Source organism: Gopherus flavomarginatus, chromosome 3 (assembly GCF_025201925.1).
Source record: "Gopherus flavomarginatus isolate rGopFla2 chromosome 3, rGopFla2.mat.asm, whole genome shotgun sequence".
Lineage (NCBI taxonomy): Eukaryota > Metazoa > Chordata > Testudines > Testudinidae > Gopherus > Gopherus flavomarginatus.
In genome coordinates, this window is record NC_066619.1 from 132,753,942 (window position 1) to 132,774,813 (window position 20,872).

Genomic DNA, 20,872 nt, shown 5'->3' on the forward strand with positions numbered 1-20,872 from the left:
TGCCTCATTTAAAAGACTATCAAAGGATTGTTTCCACCTTTCCTTCACTTGCAAGTGATGAACAATACCATCCTCCATCCATTTGCCTCTCATTTTTGCAGTGACACAGATATTTTTGCAAGTCAGCTGTGGGTAGTTTACATGCTCAGCATACAGGAAATGTAGGGCATTCTCTTGGGCCTTCTTCACTGCCTCTTGGCAGCTCACTTCGCTTCTACTAGCAATCAACAGGTTTATTCCTCTCTCTTTATGTGCCATTTTCTTGTTTCAGTTGCTATCTGCACTTCATCAGTCCACCACTACTCCTCTCTCTCCCTTGGTTTTCTCCATCTGTATCATCCACAAACCTCTTTGATGCCACAATTCATGTTCTTTGGAGGTAGTTCCACTCTTCAGCCGATGCCAAATCTATTTCTGGATAATTATCATGTACTGCTTGCAAACACTTCTCTGCACACTTCCCCTTAACGTCTGTACTTTAATCCTGTTTCTTTTTACCTTAGTTCCATTCTCATCCAACACTCAGCTGCAGTCTGCCACAAGAGGTTTGTGCTGCAGCACTGCCATCTTGCCAGGTGTCACTTTGCAGTCCATAACTCAACTGAGATTTCCTCAACATTGTATTCATCTGGCTTTTGTTTCCACCACTGTCATACGTGATTAAATGGTTCACTGTGTTTTGGAACCATGTATTGGCTGTCATCCATTAATTAGCAATATTTAGTAAAACTTTTTCTCTCATTCATAGAGTTTAGGATGAAATCTTCTAAGCATAGTTCATACCCCTTGTGGTTTTTGCCCACGTGCGTATTTGTATCACAGAACACCAACAGCAGCTCCTTTGGCATTGCTGTTTCTGCAAGTCTGGGAGAAACTCCCTTTCTCTATCATATTCTTGCTGAGGTGCATACTTATATCACAAACAGAGGGTGCTCTTTAACTTGGATTCATATAGTCTGTCACACTCAAAAATCTTCAACCACCCTTCTCCTCAGCTCTCCTCTGATTACCAGCTAGATTCCATTATCACTCCTTTTGTCATTTACATAGACAAATGTTATAATCGAAGCCCAGCTCTTTCACTGTATCCCTCACCCATCACATTTCCCATAGGCACAGAACATCAATACCTCTCTACCATCCTATCAGCTTCTTCCACGCCTTTTACCAAACTGGACACATTCAGCCTTGCTGCTTTTATGATGTGGGATTTCTTTGGCTGTGCAAGTCCCTGCTTTTCATCAGACTCTTCTCTCTGACCACTGCTCCTGCCAACTCTCTGACAGCTCACACACTGGCCACTAGAAATCCTGTTGGCCTGGAGCTGCTAGGCGATCTTCTGGCATAGGGCTGAGATGCCCTCTCACCATTAGCAGCAGTCCCTGGTGAAGAAGCATACAGGCCAGTCTCACCCCTCCTCGTTAACAATATCTATCACTGCCCTGGGTACCTCACCAAAAAGATGAGACTGCTTGCACTGACTTAGCTACGTCGCCCCACAAAGAACTATAGTGCTTTGGTTGATGTCCCTGACATACACCGCAGTGAGAGGGCCTTTCCCTCCGTTCAGTTAGGTACATGCCCATTCTTCCTACTTTGTTGCCGCAGACCTAGTGGATTGCTTACAGGAGGCACCGGTGTCACTGCTGCGCAGCACCAAGCATCATTTACTCCACAGGGGGGTTGAAATCAGAGTTTTCCTTCTGCTAAGTAGGCTGCCCTCCTGGGCAGAAGATCCCCACCCGCCCTGAGTGGTCTGGTTATTTTGGGGGTTGGAAAGCTAGGTTGCCTAGTGACTGGAGCACTTCATTTCCGGCCCTCTGTTTGGTAAATGTGCCCCAGCTTTTAAGGGGGAAGAGGGAGAGAATTGTAGGGGGACCCAGACCCTCCCTCTCCACCAGGTCCCAGCCTGTGAACATCAACTCCTGAGAGTAAGGATGCTCCCAGCACTGAGTTTACCTTCACTGCCCTGGGCTACTTCCTACTGTTGTCCTTTAAGTTTGAGGCCTGGCCCCTATAGTCCAAGTTCCTGTGGTGATTTGTCACTAGTAATGCCCCCTTGGGGACCTTGGGCAGCATCCTGTTGTGGTCCCAGGTTCCTCTCGGTGGGGCAGATGCAAGTTTGGCGAAGTTGGAACCCCACAAGCTCTCTGTTTCCTGTCGCCCAGATTTCTCTTAGACAAGGAGCTCCCAGGCCTCTTCCTCTGTCTTCTTTGGCCAGAGGATGGTGCTTGGTTCCTGGTGGCTGGCTTGACTGGCAGGCTAGCGATCCTTCCCTGCCTACCTCTCCCAGCCCACAAAACAAATTGATTAAATAAAATACATATATAAACAAACAAAAAGCCATTATCCCGAAGAGTTTACAATGTAGAATTCAGACAAAACATAGCCAAGTGAAGGAGGGAACAAAGAAAAGGTGGGGAAGGAGGGCAGAGTTACATAAATAAGATCATATGGTTCCACAGTTGGTTGAGCAACAATTCTTGATGATTAATCTTTTAAATTTAATCAAATTGTTTCTTGTACACACAATCTGACTCCCTCTAGTGGCTGGACTGTACACAGAGGTTTATGCATCTGTTACTTCCTCTAAGCTAACAGAACTGAGCATGTAGTTCCAGCAGTAGAGCCTTGTGGCTTTAAAGCCATAAGACTAGTGTTCAAGTCCCACTGATGACAAAACCAGGGGCACTGTTGTGTTAGCCTGTGGCAGAAAGGAACAGGATTTGAATGCAAGAAGGATGGTGGTTGGTGCATCGGTCTTTGGACATGTAAGAGATTAGTGATGACCAAGACACAAATGTTCATGGGAGAAGGAGAGTGTTAGTGGCATGCAGAAAGCATAAGAAGATGAGGGCAGAGATGGAGGCATGTTAGAGTTATATGGGAATTGCACAAGGAGACTACAGCAGACTTGTAGATAGGAGCTGTAAGACACACTGGTACCCATCTAGCTCTGAGATGCAGAACTAGGTTCTGTTTTGCCTCATGCATCAAGCAAATGGTCAGGCAAATTCTCCTATTCGAGTCTTCATTAGAGGCAGGAAGGAAGCAGCTTGACATTTCAGATCCCCAGATTAAACTTGCAGTGGTGGCAGTTAGGGGGAAAAAAAAATCCATCTTTTGATTTACAGATTGAGCAAATCTGAGCTGGAAATAACGGAGGCAGAATAAATAGGGGACACCAGAATATCATTTTTATTATTATTTATAGCAGCATTTAATGGCATACTTAACGTAACATCATTTAAAGGATTCCATCTGAAAAGCATAGAAAAGATCACGCATAACAAACAATGGGAGGAGAGGTAAAAAAGCAGAGCACATAGGACATGTATACAGTGCAACATTCTGGGCCTGATTCTGCACTGTGTGCAGTGTGTTTACATGGGTGTGATAGGAGTGTAAAGGGAGTGCAAAGTGTTACCAAGTCAGATTTTCAGAATTTTACACCCACTTTGCCCCAGAGTGAATGACTGCACACAGTACATACAATGGAGAACCAGGCCTTCTTTCTTCAGCCTAATGAATTCAGCAAGCCACCTTCTGCTCCCAGCATGCAGTGCAGCAAGCAAATTCCTAATTCTGCAATGCAATAATGCCCATTATCTCATGTATTGAAGAGAAGCACTCCTACTGGCTTAGGACCCGATTCTACATTCATTACATGATAGCAGCAAACCAGCCCAGCTTTTATAAACATACAGGTACATCTATAAGGTATCCATAGATATATTCTCCAAGGACCATACTTGCCTCCACTGATGCAAACAAGTGAAGCTCCAATAGGATCGAAGGAGTTGCACTTGCATACATCATTGAACTTAAAATATTACACCTCAAATGAAATTCGTTAACTTATCATGCACTTTCCTAAAGCCACTAGAAAGACACTATTTCGCTGAGATACTGAAGCTCTCTTACTATAAATGAAAGTCGCTGGCTGTCCTAAACTCAAAGGCCAAAATCTAGTTCATTCTCTGTGCCAGATAAAACACAAGAAAAGAAAGATTCCAATCTGCCCAAAAGCAAATAAGATAGTCAATTAATCACAGCCAGTGCCCAAAGATCCAGAGTCCATATTAGCTGAAAATCTCTCTTTTTACTGTCAATGAATGTGCTAGCCACTGTAGCAGGATCTGAAAATAGCAGTGCACATCCTACTGAGATCTGAATTGCAAAGCTTGGACTCGGTTCAGCCTTGATCTCAGAGTAACTATTCTAAAAGAGCCAATGTATCGTTCACAAAAATCTTTACTGCACAATCCTGATCAAAATTGACCTCTGTAACTGATGGTGCACATCCACAGTGCAGTATTTGGTGCAGGCTTCACCCACTGAAGTTCAAACAGTCATTTTTGTCTTGGCTTTGCCCTCTGGGACCAATATGCCATAAACTATCATATGTCAACTGCAGTAACTAGCAGAAACACTACATTGTTTTTGGGAGAAAAAGGAATTCTTTAGTGGTGTTTTTGGGATTCACTGGCACTATTCATAATTTGTCAGTTATACTTATGGGGATACATTCTGCTCTTAAGCACATCCACAAAATTCCATTTAGGTCAGTCCCCTAGCATGGGTGTCACCACTTATAAGAATCACTGAACTCATCAACAGTGTGAGACTAAGAAATGGCTCCAAAGCAATGGAAAGATGGCATCATAGTTACAATAGCAAAACCTGGCGACCTACGTGATTGTAACAACTGGAAGATGCTACACTCCTTTCTCCTTGCAGCATCCTCTTAAGCAGAATAGGAGAAGTGGCGGAGACTAAACTAGAGGGAAGAGCAGGCTAGATTTTGACCCAGAAGATCATGTATCGACCAGATTTCCCTCCTAATAATGGTCTTTGAAGAGATCATCCAATGGCAAAAAGCCACTCATCATAAACTTCACAGATTTCAAGAAAGCATTTAACATTGCATATCACTCTGGAACATCCTGAAGCGCAGTGGTATGCCAACAAAAACAGTTATCATCAAGGCTTTCTATGAAGGGGCAGCTTGCACAGTTGAAGAAAACAGTTCAAGAGACACTGGTATCAAACAATGTATTCTCTCACCTTTACTGTCTGGCATTGGTATTGACTTCATTATGAGAAAATGTGTAGACAAAACACAACACAGGCATCACATGGCTCAATAACAGAACACTAGAAGATTTAGATTTTGCTGACAATATAGCTGTTCTAAGTAACTGCTCAACCAACATGAAAGTCAAGACCAGAAAGCTCTATAGCATCACAGAAAAGACAGGGTTAATAATTTGTTATGAAAAAACAAATCTAACGAAGATCCCAGCAACTCCCAACTCAAGCATTACGTTAGAAGGCAAAGAAATACAAGTGGTAACTGAATTCACATACTTTGGCAGTAACATGCAAGCCGATAGGGATATCCAAAAGGAAATTATGTAATAAACTGACAAGATGGCAGCTGCATTCACCAGCTTAAACAAGATTTGGTCAAAAAAATTCTATAATTTAAAGATCAAAACGAGGACTCATCAACTCAAATGTTATTTCTATCTTAACATACAGATTGAACGCTGGAAATCCAGCAGCCTTCTAAAGCAAATGGCTCAGGAAATTACAAGGTATTAAATGGAATGAATTTATAACCAGTGCCAAGATTTGTCAGAGTTCAACAACCCCTTATGTCTTAAGAATGATCTCTAAAGTTATCCAGAAAAGAAGATGAAAATATCTGGGACACCTATTAAGAATGAAGCCAGAACATCTGCCATGACAAGTGTGCCATTGGGCAGCTGGAGGAACATCCAAAAGGCTCCAACAGAAAGAATCCCTCCATCAAACAAGACCCAGACAGAGAAAACTTATGGGACTTTGAGGACCTACTAAGAGTAGCCCAGGATAGAAAGGGATGGCGGAGCCTTGTTCATACCCTAAGCTACATCTCCTGGCACAGGAAGGATACAGATTCAGAACAGAGCAGAATTTTCTCCATTAACTTTAAAACACTAAACACTGGCTCAGGACAATTTGTTTTACTTACAATACATAAAATTCCTCTTACATTTAATACATGATTTAACCTCATTTTTCTGATACATACTTCAATTTTTGGAGTTTGGGGTTTTACTTTCACACACAAATATATAGAGAGGTGAAAAGGCCAAGTTTGGTCAATTAAAAAACAATATTGCTTCACTATTGCTTTCTTTTTCAACTACATAATTCTGTGCCTATGCAGAAGGATGATGAGGTTCAAAAGGAAGGGAAATCCAGCACAGAATACCAGTATAAAATACCAGATGGAGTTTATAAAAAGAACGAACGAAAGAACGGAGAACAACTGGCTTCAAAAATGAAAATACACATAAAAGTCAAGCATTTCCAAGTTGTTAAGGAGGCTGTTTTATTTTAACAAAAGAAAAATAGGCTTCATCCATTTTTAAATACTGAGAGAAAGATATCCTTAGCTGGTTGAGTTGGCAATGCTCCACTGAAGTCAAAGGTCTGTATCTGCTGAGGATCTGGCTTATAAGTGTCTGGATATTGCAGTAAATCCAGACCTTACCATGTGTGACTGGGACTGAGAAGGGTCTAGAATGTAGCATTAGTGAAATTATGACATGAACCTGGGATGGAGGCTCTAGAAAAAGAAAAAAAGAACCAATAGGACAAGAAATGAAAGAGGGGAAAAGGCTTCAGGGAGAGTAAGAAGCGGTCTGAGGGAATCAGAAGATATCAAGAAAAGAGGTTGTGGTGTTCATCCCCTGTAAGCAAACAGGGATTAAAGGTAAAACCCTGACTCTACTGAAGTCAATGGAAAAAACTCCTAAACAGCAGGAATTGCCAACACAGTTTAATGGGGCAAATAATAATTTAAAAAATATAATATTTAAAAGGAAGACAATTGGTCAACTGGAAGGGAAACATTTTTCTTGCAAACAGTTTTGAGACACTTCTTTAAGTTAAACAGCAGAATTATGTAACTACAGGACACGGTCAGTTCTGTTTAATTAACAGTCGTCACTTTGACCTTTTAGAGCTACCTGTTTAGGGCTTGATGTCAACCAGCTTCCACATGGCCTTCATTTGTGCACCCACAAATAGGAGGGCCAAAGCTGTTGCTCCCACAATAAATGGTAGGTAAGGGTGGGACTTTCGGCCTAACTATGCTCCCACTGAAATCAACCAGGTGAAACTCTTGACTTCAGTGAGAGCAGAGCTAAGCCAATGCTGAGAGCTTTGGAAAATTCCACGCAAGAAGTTAATTAATATTTCCATCCACAGTGAGTTCTGAGGACAACTATATACATGCAGCTTTGTGCAGGCACAGAACGTACCTGCGAAAGCAGAGTTCCTTCTGGAAGACTTGGGCCTTAAACTCAGCGAGAGGACATGGACAGAAAGATCTCCCTGACTGCTGTCCTCAAGGAGATACACCCCTCCGAGATGTGCAGCTCCCCCAGTTCTGAGAAAGAATGTGCTCTCATGTGTGTCTGGTACAGTCATCTCTTAACTTTAGTATTATTTGTATTAGGATAGCCAGAGGCCCTCAACTGAGCTCCCCATCGAGCTAAGCACTGTACGTATCGGCGGGCAGGATTGAACCTGGGACTTGTAGAGCTTAATGCATGAGCCTCTGCTGCATGAACTAAAAGCCACTGGCTGTTAGCTAAGGCTGTAGAGCAGAATCAATCTCTCTCTCTCTCCCTCTAAGTCAGTGGTCACCAACCGGTCAATTGTGATCTCGGGTGGGCAACATGGCTGCCACTAAGGCAGCCCCACGCCACTCCCAGAAGTGGCCAGCCACTCCCTCCATGCGCTGCTCCTGCCTGCAAGTACCACCCTCACAGCTCCCACTGGCCGGAAGAACTGCATGGGTGGTGCTTGCAGAGAGGGGCAGCACACAGAGCCATGTGCCCCCTGCCCCCAGGGGTGCGTTAGCCCCTTCCAGGAGCAGTGTGGGGCCGGGGTAGGCAAGGAGCCTGCCTTACCCTTGCTGTGCCCGCCGCTGACCGGGAGCTGCCAGAGGTAAGTGCTGCCCAGTGGGAGGATGCACCCCAACCCCCAGCCCTGAGCCCCCTCCTGGAGTCAGCACTGCATATCCCCTCCTGCACCCCAAGCCCCTAGGACTGTTAACTAGTATAAAATTTAGTGAGAGGTTTTTGGGGTGATATTCCAGAAATTATTTCACCTGGGACAAATGACCATCTGAGGGTAATAACTTTTGGTCACTTACAAATCTTTTCTATGGCACTGCTAACTTGGTCTCTCAATTAAAAGAGAATCAGATTTCCTTTTAAATGCTTTCTAGATTCTGTGGTCAGAGTCCCGGGCATCGTTTGCTTATTCCCAAAGAATATACCTTTCAGTATAGCCCAAACTGGTACAGTCTTGGAACTACTCCTCTTTTTTTCCTGTCTAATGCCAATTGTTCCCTAATGAAGTTAACATAATGCAAAATGGTCCTTTACTGGATTAAGCTAGCATTCTTCTAAGCAGCACTCCCACAGAAAATAACTAACGGGCATAAGAAGTCAGCTTGCATGTAGATATTTATCCTGTTTAAACTACAGGCTCTGATGTTCATTCCTATTACAATCTTTAAATCAGCAACCTTTTACCCTACTGCTCAGAATGATAAAATGCTTTGAGTGTTCTTTATCTGTCCATGATGTTAGGCTGTTTTGTCAGAAAAGCTGCATCAACAGTTTTCCATCCTACTCTGCCTGTCTGTCACAGTCCTTGAGGCTAGATCACATGTCTTCGTCCAATGACAAATGCTTAAAAAAATGAAAAAAAGGCAGAACTAGCCTTTTCCCTTTATCAAACCTACCCATAACAGAACACAGAAAAACATCTATTAACAGATTCCAGCAATAACCAGGACATAGTGACATTAACATTCTTTTGATGTCTGTCCAGCATTTTCAAATTGCTTACTGTGTGACAGAGAAAAGTCTTCTAAAGTTCAGAAGTATGGCTCAAGTCTGGAATGTATTTTTATAGTATCCCTCTCTCTTTTGTAGGATCAATAATACATATCTAATGTATATTCTTAACATACTCTGCACCTGCATACGCCGGGTATGTACAAACAAAAATAGATTAAAATAATATTTAAGTTCCACAGTGAAATTCTCAGCTGATGTAAACTAGCAGAGCTCTGCTGAAGTCGATGAAGCTCTGCCAGTTTACACCAAGAGAAAATTTGCCCCCCCACATCACCATGGAAAGTAAGGAAATCTGGAGTTAATTAAAAGATTAGGACTGATTCTGCTCTCACTTACACCAAGGTAAATCAAAAACAACACTATGGACTTCAGTGGAGTTACCCTGGAGTTTGATCACAATCATGCCCTTTGTGCCTAACTCCTCATTTAGGGGTGAAATTCCAACCACGGGCAACACAAGTTCCCATATCAGTCCTAGGTAACTTAGTATCTAGGCCAGTGATCTCCAAAGTAGGGTGTGTGCACCCCAGGGGGTGCGCAAGACAATCCATTGCGGGGCACGGTGGAAGGAGCGCCACCAGTGCAAAAGGGCAGCATGGCAGGAGGAGCATCGCCAGAGGAAAAAAAGGGGGGCGGCAGCTAGAGGAGGGAGGGAGCATGCGAGTGGGGAAGCTGCCCCCTCCCCCACCGGGCAGGCAGGGCCACCTGGAAAACAGGGGCTTTCGGGGCTGCAGGGCCCTGGGCTAAGGGGACCCCAGGCAGGAGGCACCAGGGTTTTTGGCGCCCTAGGCAGGGGCCCTTCCGCGCTCCCAGTCGGCAGCAATTCTGCGGTGGGGGGGTGGCCTTCCACACTCCTGGTCTTCGGAGCACTTCAGCGGCAGGTCCTGGAGTGAGTGAAGGACCCGCCGCAGAATTGCTGCCGACGACCCGGAGCGCGGAAGGACCCCCCCCCCGCCGCTGAATTGCCGCCAAGGGCTGCAAAATGCCGCCCTCCCAAATCCTGGTGCCCAAGGCGACCGCCTAGGTCACCTAAATGGAAGTGCCGGCCCTGACCCCAGGGCCCTGGCCTGCAGATCTAAAGCCCTTTTCAGAATCCAGCCCCGAGTCCGCTAGCCCGTGGAGGAGTAGGGGCAGCCGTGCAGCCAGTGGCAGGAAAGAAGCAGTACTTTCCTCTTCAAAGCCGGCTGGAGAGAAGTGGGGCTTTGAAGGGGAAAGCGGAGCTTCTCTCTGGCCACTGGCTGCACGGCTGCCCCTGCTTCCTCCTGAGTCCTCCAGCCCGTGCTCACAGGACCACATTCCGAAAGGGGCTTTAGAGCTGCAGGCCAGGGCCCTGCAGCCCCTAACGTCCCTGCCTTCCCAGTGGTCCTGCCTGGTGTGTGTGTGGGGGGGGCTCCCAGAATTGCAGCCATGGGGGCGGTGCCGTGCTGTGCAGAGCCACCTGCACACTGACTGCACCGAACAGGAACTGCCCCTCCTGCCTGCCCCAGCCCTGAGCACCCTCCCGCATCCTAACTCCCTCCCAGACCCCACCCTGAGCACCCTAATTCCCTCCCTGACTGCCCTCCCGAACCTTAAACCTAATCCAGACTTTTGAATTGCTGTATCAAAGTGTTAACACAAGATTTTCAGAAATAATGAAGCACATATTCAATCACATTGCTCTCACTAAAAATATTAATATTTTTGTGAGAGCAAAAAGGTTTTTTGTACCATTAATAAAAACAATATTTTTTAAAAAAATTTATTTCATCTTTCTCATCCTTTACTTTCTATTTTTTGTGTATGTTTTATAATGTACATAATATATTAGTACATGTATATAATTTATACATATATTGGGGGTGCATGCTCAAAAATTTTTTTACTGATGGGATGTGCGATCAAAAAAGTTTGGAGATCACTGGTCTAAGCAGTGCAGCTCCTGTGGTAAACAATGTTCCCCACTGCCCAAAGCCTATAAGCGATGTAATACTCAGACATGGTGGGATAGCTTAAAAGGATAGACCTATAGGCAGAACTCTGTATTTCCATGCTTTTGTGGGCCAAATTCTGCCCCCATTCGCACATCTGGGAACTCTCCATCAATGGCACTGCACCCCAGGTGTAGCCTAGAGAAGACTTTCCTTTGAAATCACATCTCCTTTGATTAATTTATGACTGAACCCTGCACTCTCATATTCCGGGTTAGATTCTACCCCGAGGTCAGCGAGGTTAGTTTGGATTCACCGTGCAGTAAAGGAGAACAAAACCTCATTAAAAAAACTCCATAAACCCTGCTGCAAGGAAGTCAATGGGAATGTTGCCTGAGTAAAGACTGCAGGATTGGCCCTTAGGTCTGATGTTTTTTTAAAGACATTGTGAATGTCGCATTTGCTTGTTTCTTTGTTCAGGGGAGCAGGCTGGAATAAGCAGGCTGAAATGTAAATACGATGGAAATATTGGAGAGTTGAAAACTTCTAAAACATACAAGACTGGGTTAAAATTTATAATAAAGAACCTAATGTAGATGAGAATTAGGCCCACAGTGTTTAGCCAGTGATTGGCATCATTACTGTTTAGAATTTCATCCTATAAACCCTCTACTGGCTATGCCATACATAGGTATTTAGAGATTTTTCTAAAAATACCTTTTTATCGGATAGATGGCACAATTCATGTCTGTGGTGAAGAGGTCATTCTGAACTTTTTTTTAATATTTGTTTGCATTATTTAATATTGAGCCATATTTGGGAACTTTATAATATGTATATTAAGCCATCACAACTTTTGCAAATGTAAAAAAGTCGAGATTCAACTGCATTTCAGGATGCTTATTTCACACTTAGAACACCAACATAATGGAGAAGAGTGGATCTGAATTTTTTTTTTTAAATGGAGTTTGTTTTTTTAAGGAGAATTTAAGTGTGACTATTTGGAGGCAGTTTACTAACATTGACTCAGAGATTGTAAGGCCTCACTGCAATAATCTAACCTGCCTGCATAACATAGGCCAGAGAATTTCACCCAGCAATTCATGCATCTAACCTAGTAATATTTGTCAAAACTGAGCAGCTCTTTTTAAAAGACATACAATCTCAGTTTGAAGACTCCAAGCGATATTATCCCCTTCATAATCTGTTCCAGTGGTTAGCTACCCATTGCAGCTATGCATAGCACTTTATTGCATGACTCAAAAACAGTTGAGTAGAAATTTATTTCCCATGGAGCCCCACTGAAGTTGGGCTATTTGTGGAGTAAGGTGCCACTCAGTGTGACTAAAGGTATCAGAGTCTGGCTGTTAATAGGCAGGTGCAATACAAGGCACAGATTGCACAGCATTATTTTTGCATTCGTTCAGGGTCCCATTGACAATGGATTGTAGTGGCTCAGAAAGTGCAGTTACACCTGTCATGTCATGAATATAGTACACCAAGAGTCCCTGATATTATGTATTTAGCATAACAGTCCGCAAGGGCACCACAGAAGCTCACAATGATCCATCTGTTTCCAGGATGTCTCATCATATACTTCCATTTGGATTTCTTAAAAGATGCAAAATGTGCAGTAAGAGCTAGGCACAAGGCACATTTGCATTTCATTTCCTTTTCCCTCACTGTAATCCCTATTAAACCTCACTATGAGCTTGATTTTCGTTGTGCTTTAACAATGCTTCCTTTGGGGTTATAAAGCACTGCCTATGGACCTTTATCACACCAGTTTTTAAATGAAACATCATGAAAATTAAAGCACATCTGTTTTCTACTGTGAATAGTGTTTGATTATACATAGGATCTACTGTTTGGGTTTTAGTATTTTAATTTATTAATGTGGCCAGATTTTCAAGAAAGCTCAGTTTCCATTTAGGCACCAATTCAACTAAGCATTTGAGCACACTGGCTTATCTGATTCATCCCACCGGAGAATCTGCCCTAAATGTTTCCCTGAGGTTAAAAAAAGATTGTATTTAGGTTAAAACTATATTTTGTGTTTTTATTTTTATTTATGTTTTTATCATCGAAAACAAGAATTGGGAAATGATCATTTTCATTTTTAATGTGTTATCGGTGCTAGAACGAAAAGGAATTTTTGGTGAAAAATATCAGTTTTCAAGTTGCAACTTAATCTCGTTGCTTTATTTTGATACTTTAAAAAAAACAGAAATCAAACATCAGTGTTTATAATAGGCTGATAATAGGTTAATCAGCTATAATGTAGAAACAAAGGATGTAACACTCCCTTAAAGCTGCTGTCACTCAAAGAAATACTGGGACAGATTTTGATCTTGTAGGCAATCTGGAGTCATTCCACTGACTTTAATGGATTGACACTGCTGTAGCTGAGATCAGATTCTGACCCATTAGGCTTTCACATCGCACAATGGAAGAATAAATGCAGGGAGCATGAAATATGTACCCCACAAGAACCCCAAATAAAGTGAACTATGCTGTTCAGAAAAATAAAAAGCACTCCCCTAGTCCCAAACATTTCTTTCCATTCTGCACAAACATGCTCCCAGGCAGGGCTCCTAAGTCACTGGAAATGGAACAGGAAACCATGAAATTCACAAAGGAGTCTTGAGTTGATCAGCAGCTTTTTTTCCATTTTCCCCTCTTTCTCTGGATCCCTTCAACCTTTTTTCTTGCAAACAACATTCCTTGGAGCTGGAGTCTCTCCTGCAAGAATCATTTTTCTCCTGGAAGCGAATGTCCGGTCTCCAAGCCAGGCCCGTGTGTGCAAAAACAACTTGGCCAGGATGATGTCTTCTTCAATTGTTCTTTTTCTAAGGCATCAGAGCTCACACGCCTGGGGTTACTCTCGGTCAATTCTAGCTAGTCTGTCTGTTTGGGCTTCCCTTCCTTCCTGCCTCAGCAGCCCCAGCGTGAGGCTCCTTCTGAGAAAGTGGAAAGGCGGGGGGGGGGGGGGGGTGACCAGATGTCCCGATTTTAGGATCTTTTTCTTATATAGGCTCCTATTACCCCCTACCCTCATCCCGATTTTTCACACTTGCTGTCTAGTCACTGGGGGGGGGGGCGGAAGCAAAGTAGTTCTTGGGCAAAGAGGTGTCCCCCTGCCCCAGCCAGGCTGGCCCTGGTTAGCTATTGCTCGAGCTGGCGAGCCCGTGATTAAAGTAGAAGAAATGCCAAACCGGCGCATCTCGTGTCAGTGACTAGAAGCGAACAAAAACCTTTAAAATACAGGTGAGGGGGGAGCAGGGAACAGGGCAAGCCGCAAAGGAGCGTGTCCCGCGCGGGTGAAGAGCGGAGAGACTGGGGCTGCCCCAGGGGGACAGAAAGAAGCGACCCTGCAAACCAAGCTCACTGGAAGCGCCGCTCCAGACACAGCCCAGCCCCGAGCACCTCCCCACGCAGCCCCTCGCTGGCCGCGAGGCACAGGGCGGGCAGAGAGCCCCGCTGCAAACGGAGCCCCCAAGCCCGGACAGCAAGCGCCAGCCGAGCCCTACCTGGCCGCCACCGCGGTCTCCCGGCTGCGCGGAGCCCCGGCCCCGTGCGCGCAGCGATGCGCGGAGCTGCTGCAAGGCGAGGGGCGCGAACCCGCCGCTGCTTTTATAGCTGCCCGGCAGCGCCGCGCGGGGAGGTTATTATCGGTCAAACGCGGCTCCCGGCTGCTGCTGTTTATGTCGCGCCGTCACTCACACGCCGCACGTGGCGACCCGGCCCGCCTCTTAAAAGGGCGATGCGCGCAACGGGGGTCGGCGAGCCACCAGCTGCTGCAAGGCAGCCCATGGGCGGCCAGGGATGGGGTGTGTCTGGGGCTGGGCTCCTGCCATGCCAGGGTGTTTCAAAGGGTCCCCTGATGGCTCTGATCACCTGGGACCAGCTGGGCTCGCTTTCCTGCTCCGGGCATTGCAACCTCTGCGGTCCCAGCCACAGGCACCGGCTTGCTGATTTCCCTGGGGGGGGGGGGGGGCCTCAACCGCCGCTCTACCACCACTTCAGGCAGTGGCCCACTTCACGCACCTGGGCAGTACCCTTTCCCGAGCAGTGTCAATCGATGATGAAATAAACTGCCGAATTGCTAAAGCCAGCTCTGCATTTGGCCGATTGAGCTCCAACGTCTGGGAATGTCGAGGGATCAGCCTACCAATGAAGCTGAAGGTCTACCAAGCAGTGGTGCTTCCAACTCCGCTGTACGCCTGCGAGAAGGGGACTGTTTATTGGAGTCATGCGTGAAGGCTCAATCATTTCCACATTTCCTGTCTGCGAAAGCTTCTAAAAATCAGATGGCAGGACAAAGTGCCCGATACTGAAGTCCTTACCAGAGCCAGTCTGCCATCAGTTCAAACATTGTTGATGAAAGCCCAGACCAGATGGGCCGGACATGTCGTGAGAATGTCAGACGAGCACATTCCTAAACAACTCTTCTATGGTGAACTCACCCAGGGAAAATGCTCACATGGAGGACAAAAGAAGTGGTTCAAGGACACGCTGAAGACCTCTCTGAAGTCCCTTGAGATCAACACTGCCACATGGGAAACCCTTGCACTGAACCGTCCAGCATGGCGCAGCCTCATTCACACAGGCAGTAATACCTCTGAGGCGAGGCGTACTGCTGAGGCTGAAAGAAAGCGTGAGCTGCGCAAGTCCAGAGCTGCCCGCACATCATCGACAGTGCCATCACATGTCTGCACGGTGTGTGACAGGATGTTCCACGCCCGAATCGGACTGATCAGTCATCTTCGAACGCACAGAGTCCGGTCATCGAATGAATGAGTTGTTGAGGTCTTCATCGACAATGATGGATGAACATCATCATCACCACCACTTCCTCCAAGGACAAACCCCCACCCTGCCTCCTCCTGCCCCAGCTACATGCTCACTCTGCCTCTTCCCGCTAGGATGACCAGATGTCCCAATTTTATAGGGACAGTCCCGATTTTGGGGTCTTTTTTTTTTTAATATAGGCACCTATTACCCCCCCCCCCCAGTCCTGATTTTTCACACTTGCTGTCTGGTCACTCTATTTCCTACCACCTTTCGCCCCCTCCCCCAAGCACACCTTTCCACCTCTTGCTGCCCCTGTGCCTCCCTCTCCCCCCAGCACCTACTGCCCACTGCTGAACAGCTGATCGGCAGCAGGAAGGAGGTGCTGGGGGGAAGGGGAAGAGTTGACTGGCAGGGCTCACCAGTGGGTGCTGAGCACGCACTATTTTTTTTCCCCATGGGTGCTCCAGCCCTGGTCCACCCACTGAGTCAGTGCCTATGGTCCCAGCACCACTCAGGCTTGGCCCAGCCGTCAGGATGATGGGAGTCTGGGTAGGCCAAACCTGCAGGAGTGGCACTGCGAGCCCATGAGCCAGGTCAGAACTCCGCTCAGACAGGTTGCAACGCCCAGAGCAGAGAGCCAAGCCCAGCCAGCCCTGCAGCACAGGATCTGCTGCTATGGGGTTCATGCCATGTGGAGCCCAACCCTCCTGGGATGCAGGACCTAACTGAAACCACCCCAGGGCCTTCCACCCCCAGACTATTTACTAGGTCACAACAGGCTATAAACATTTACAAATGAGCCCTGTGCCAAAAATGATTGAGAATCACTGTTCTAGCAAAGGTCTAGGCCTCACTGGGTGAGTTTCTCTCACTGGGCCGTGTTATGGTGGTCAAAATGGTCCCTTTCCCCTTAAAATCCATCTCTATTGCCTTGTTCATGGAGGACAGGGAAGGGATAACACCCAGCAAAAGATGCAGTTACTCTAGATACCTGTGTGTGTCTTACAGGAGTTGTGAGCAGAGCTGGACAGAGGAATGGGCGGGGGGGTTGAATATGAGCAAATGAGCCACTAGTATCCATAGGATCTTAATATTAATCGGGCATATTCAGGCAACTGCCAGCTGTTTTATAAAGTCTGTAAACTTGGATGTTTTATAAAGTTGAAGATGAATGGTTATTTATACAAACATTCATGCTAGAAGTAATTTGATGTAAGCAGGGTCTGAATGAATTCTCTCCTGACAGCTAGCTGGGTGGGGATAGACTTCAGGAGCAAACTGTATTTACATGAACACACCTACTCTGCTTAGATATCCAGCAGAGAGAGCAGTGTGCTGCTCAAAGTGATCAACTTTGGCTGGTGTCAGATTACAAACCACTGAATGCAGGAGTAGTGAAATGCTGTTATCAGTGTTTTTGTCATTATTGTAAGAACAAAGGGAGCAGAACTGTGCTTAACCTGGCCCAAATGAGGTGGTCGCCCTCAGCTGAAAGGACATTATTAAGCCAGGGGCTCCGATGCCAGAGGCCTAGGAAAGGTAGGTAGGTGGAGAATGGGCTGAGTTGTCTAGTCAGAAGATGTAGTGTGTCCTGAAGTGTCCTAGTCTGGTTTAACCTGTTCTTCTCTGCTATTCAAAGAAAGAGCTGAATAGACTTTATTAGGAGTTTTTGTTATTTTAAATGTTTACTCAGAGCTGAAGTCACTTGTGGGGGGCCGCAATCTGCAAAAAGCTAAAAATCATTGAGAGACTGACCTCAAGAGGCCACAGCAGAGAGGTAGGTAGCAGCGGAAGGTGACTGATGGGCAGCCAGCACTGCTGACTGCCCAAGCAGCTGACCAGAGCAAGTGCTCAGATGGCAGAGCAAGCCAGGTGTCTTCTTCCCCAGGTGGGAAGTGAACTCACACAGATGTACCTCTGAACCCTGGGTCCTCACTGACCAAGGACAATCACTGTGAGTGGGGTATGGTCAGGGTGAAAGTAAGCCAGTATGGCGTATTAGTAAGAAGCCAGTAGCGGCCCGTATCTAGCCAACATTAACATGCTGCCACAGCAAAGGACTTTCCTTAAAGCACTTCCGTGGCAGCACTTTAATGTCATTGCCTCTTTTGCCCCCCCTCCCTAGGCCACTGTCACTAGGGGGCAAAAGGGGCAGCTGCCCCAGGGCCAGTGATTTATATTACATTATTAATAATTTGTTATGCTCCTTTCAAAAAAATCTTGGAGTTTCTACACGCACGTTTGCATTTGTTTTGCTAAACTGGTGCAAATCCCTACATGGAAACTTCTTTTGATTTGAATGGTTTATTTTGGTGTAGCATGACCCTGTCCCTAATCAGCTAAACCAAAATGTGGCTGTCTTCACTACAGTCAAACCTCAAGGTGGGCAATCGGGAATTAGTCACCTTGCTTTACTCAATAGAGCATGACAATGGTGCAGAGTAGCAAGTAAGTTCTGCATGACTGCTGCCAGGCTTTGCATCCAGCCTGGCATGGTATTTACACACACAAATCTGAGTGTGTACTCAATGGTTTGTAATGCCCCAGTTTGCTGTGACACTCCTTTCATAGGCTGTTGTGGCTCGACTTCTCTGTTCCCTCCACAGGTTGTGTGCAGAAGTGGTCTAGGCTGAGAAAATTCATGTCCTGGCAAGACCAAAGCTGGTGTGTTGTTACCTCCTCGTGCTCAAAGTTTGCTTTAAACTGAAGGAAGAGTATCTGCATAGCCTTCTACACTGGTTTAACTATATTTTGAATAACACCTTCAGTTAAACCAATGCAACTTTGGTGTAGAGGAGCTCTCTGGTTAGTGGAAACAAACCAGGAATGAAATCCTGGCCTGTTGAAGTCAATGGAAGTTTTGCCATTGACTTCAAAAGGGTCACAATTTTACCCTATGTTACTTATTGTAGGTAACAAAGTAGGAATGGCAAAAGTTAGAAGTTCACCAACAACCCACAGGCTGGAAGTTGTTTGTCCAACTAATATTTATGAATAGGTCAAACATTAGGAAAAAATTGCAAAGAAAAGAGGCTAAACTCATATGTAGAATTATTTGAAGTGCATAGTTTCACCAGCTGTAATTGAAAGTGGGGGGGCAGGGATAGCTCAATGGTTTGAGACATAGCTTGCTGAAACCCAGGGTTGTGAGCTCAATCCTTGAGGGGGCTGTTTAGGGATCCAGGGCAAAAATCTGCCTGGGGATTGGTCCTGCTTTGAGTAGGGGGTTGGACTAGATCTCCTGAGGTCTCTTCCAACCCTGATATAGTGAACATTTTTTTCAGCTTCTTGGGAAATGTGTTTGATTACCTAGTTTATTGTACTGGGGGGCAGATCCTGAGCTGGTGTAAGTTGTTATAGCTTCATTATTAACCCAGCTGAGGATCTGCCAATAGAAAACTGAACAGCAAAAATCTTCTCTTTCTGCAATGCCTACTGATATATCACTATTAGAAAGAGGATCACAAAAGCCCCTGGAGCATAGGCTGTGCCTGCATATTGTGAATTTTTCCACACAAAATTCTATATGATAAAAAAACATTTAATACACGAGATAAAAAGTTCTAAATTAGGATTTCCACTGCAGATCCATTGCTCATATGTAGTAAAGTCTTTTGCATTACTGTACACGTTGTTCATGCTTTGCTTTAATGTGAGCAACCTGGCTGGGTGGGAATATCTGAATTTCCTGATTTCTGTGTGTTTCAATGCTTAACCATAAAGTTACATTAACTTTTGACTTTCATTCTTTAAAAGAAAGATAAGGAGACTGAAGTGAGTGATCACACCCTAAAATAGACTACAGATTACAGTGATCACACTTTAAAATAAAATTAGCCATGTGAGCCTCAAACATACCAAATAAATGTCCACACTCACGTATGCAGTGTATAGGCTCACACAGTGAATTCAGCACAAAGGTATAATTAAATAGAATTATGCTAAACTATGTAATCTCAAGGAATAAATTAAATCAGTGGGATTGAATGGATCCACCTCTGGATAGAGTTTGATCCTCTGGTCATGTTCTAATATCAGTCCCATCAGTGCAATTGAGGAGTAACTTCATTCGTCTCAATGCTTTGGATTTATATCAGTGAAACAGATCAAAATCTGGACCACGTACTTAATCCATAGCAGATTTGAAGTTAACCCTAGTACCTTTTTCAGTACTGGAGGTGGAGCAGGTCAGAACTCACAAGAGGAGTCAGTTATGAGCCATTCCACCTTCCTCTTCCAAGAGCTCAACAATTCTCCCTCAGCCTATCACCTGCAGGCCTGGACCAGCATGGGGCAGCAGGATACACTGGCCAGAAGCAGGAAGAAACTGAGGCTACGTCTACACTACAGCATAAAATCGAAATTACTAAAACCAGTTTTATAAAACCGATATTATAAAATCGATTTTATGCGTCCACACTAGGGCACATTAATTCGGTGGTGTGCGTCCATCGTCCTAGGCTACCATCGATTTCCAGAGTGGTGCACTCTGGGTAGCTACAGTAAAAGAATGAGACCAATAACTTCAATTTCCGTCCACACTAACCCTAAATCGATATAGTAATATCGATTTTAGGGTTACTCCTCTCGTTGGGGAGGAGTACAGAAATCGATTTTAAGAGCCCTTAAAATCGATTTAAAGTGCCTTGTAGTGTGGACGGGTACAGCGTTAAATCGATTTAATGCTGTTTAAATCGATTTAACTGTGTAGTGTGGACCAGACCTGACAGCACGAGTGAGAGGGGAGACAGGGCTAAGGGTGAGGAGCTTGAGGCTGTAGTTGTTCAGGATGCTTGTTGTGGTAGTTAGGGGGATGGGAAAATGGAATCTTCTGAGAGTCATGGAAGAAAGCTCATTTAATAGAGGGGAACAGGAGGAAAGAGATGTGGGAAAGGAGGTGGGCACTTGCTGCATGGAAAAATAAGCGTAAATAAGGGGAAACCCATGTGGGCACTCGCTAAGCATGTTCCCAAAACCAATGCAGTAGATCAATGTTGCACTCAGGGCCTGATCCAAAGCTCATCTGGAATCAGTGAGAGTCTATTGACTTCAGTGGGCTTTGGATTAGGCATTTGGTATCTTCCTATGAGACTTTCACATATTAATGTTTGTTTGGCCATTTGCTCTCTTTCAGATCCCTCTCATTGATTTTCATTAACCTCATTTTTCTCTCTTGTACCTCTTTGGTTGCATTTCCCATGTAGGGGACTGAGACATTGCTGGTGCAAGCTGTTGCTG

At 45.2% G+C, this 20,872-nt stretch overlaps 1 protein-coding gene across 1 annotated transcript in view; it reads right to left on the bottom strand.

Annotated features, from left to right (window-relative positions):
- The window catches only part of ABCA1 (ATP binding cassette subfamily A member 1), a 143,492-nt gene extending 129,055 nt beyond the window's left edge, over nucleotides 1-14,437 (bottom strand). The window contains exon 1 of the mRNA XM_050944328.1: nucleotides 14,371-14,437. The gene's annotated coding sequence lies outside the window, so the exon portion shown is untranslated. The remainder of the gene's footprint in view (nucleotides 1-14,370) is intronic.
- Between the last annotated feature and the right edge of the window lie 6,435 nt (nucleotides 14,438-20,872).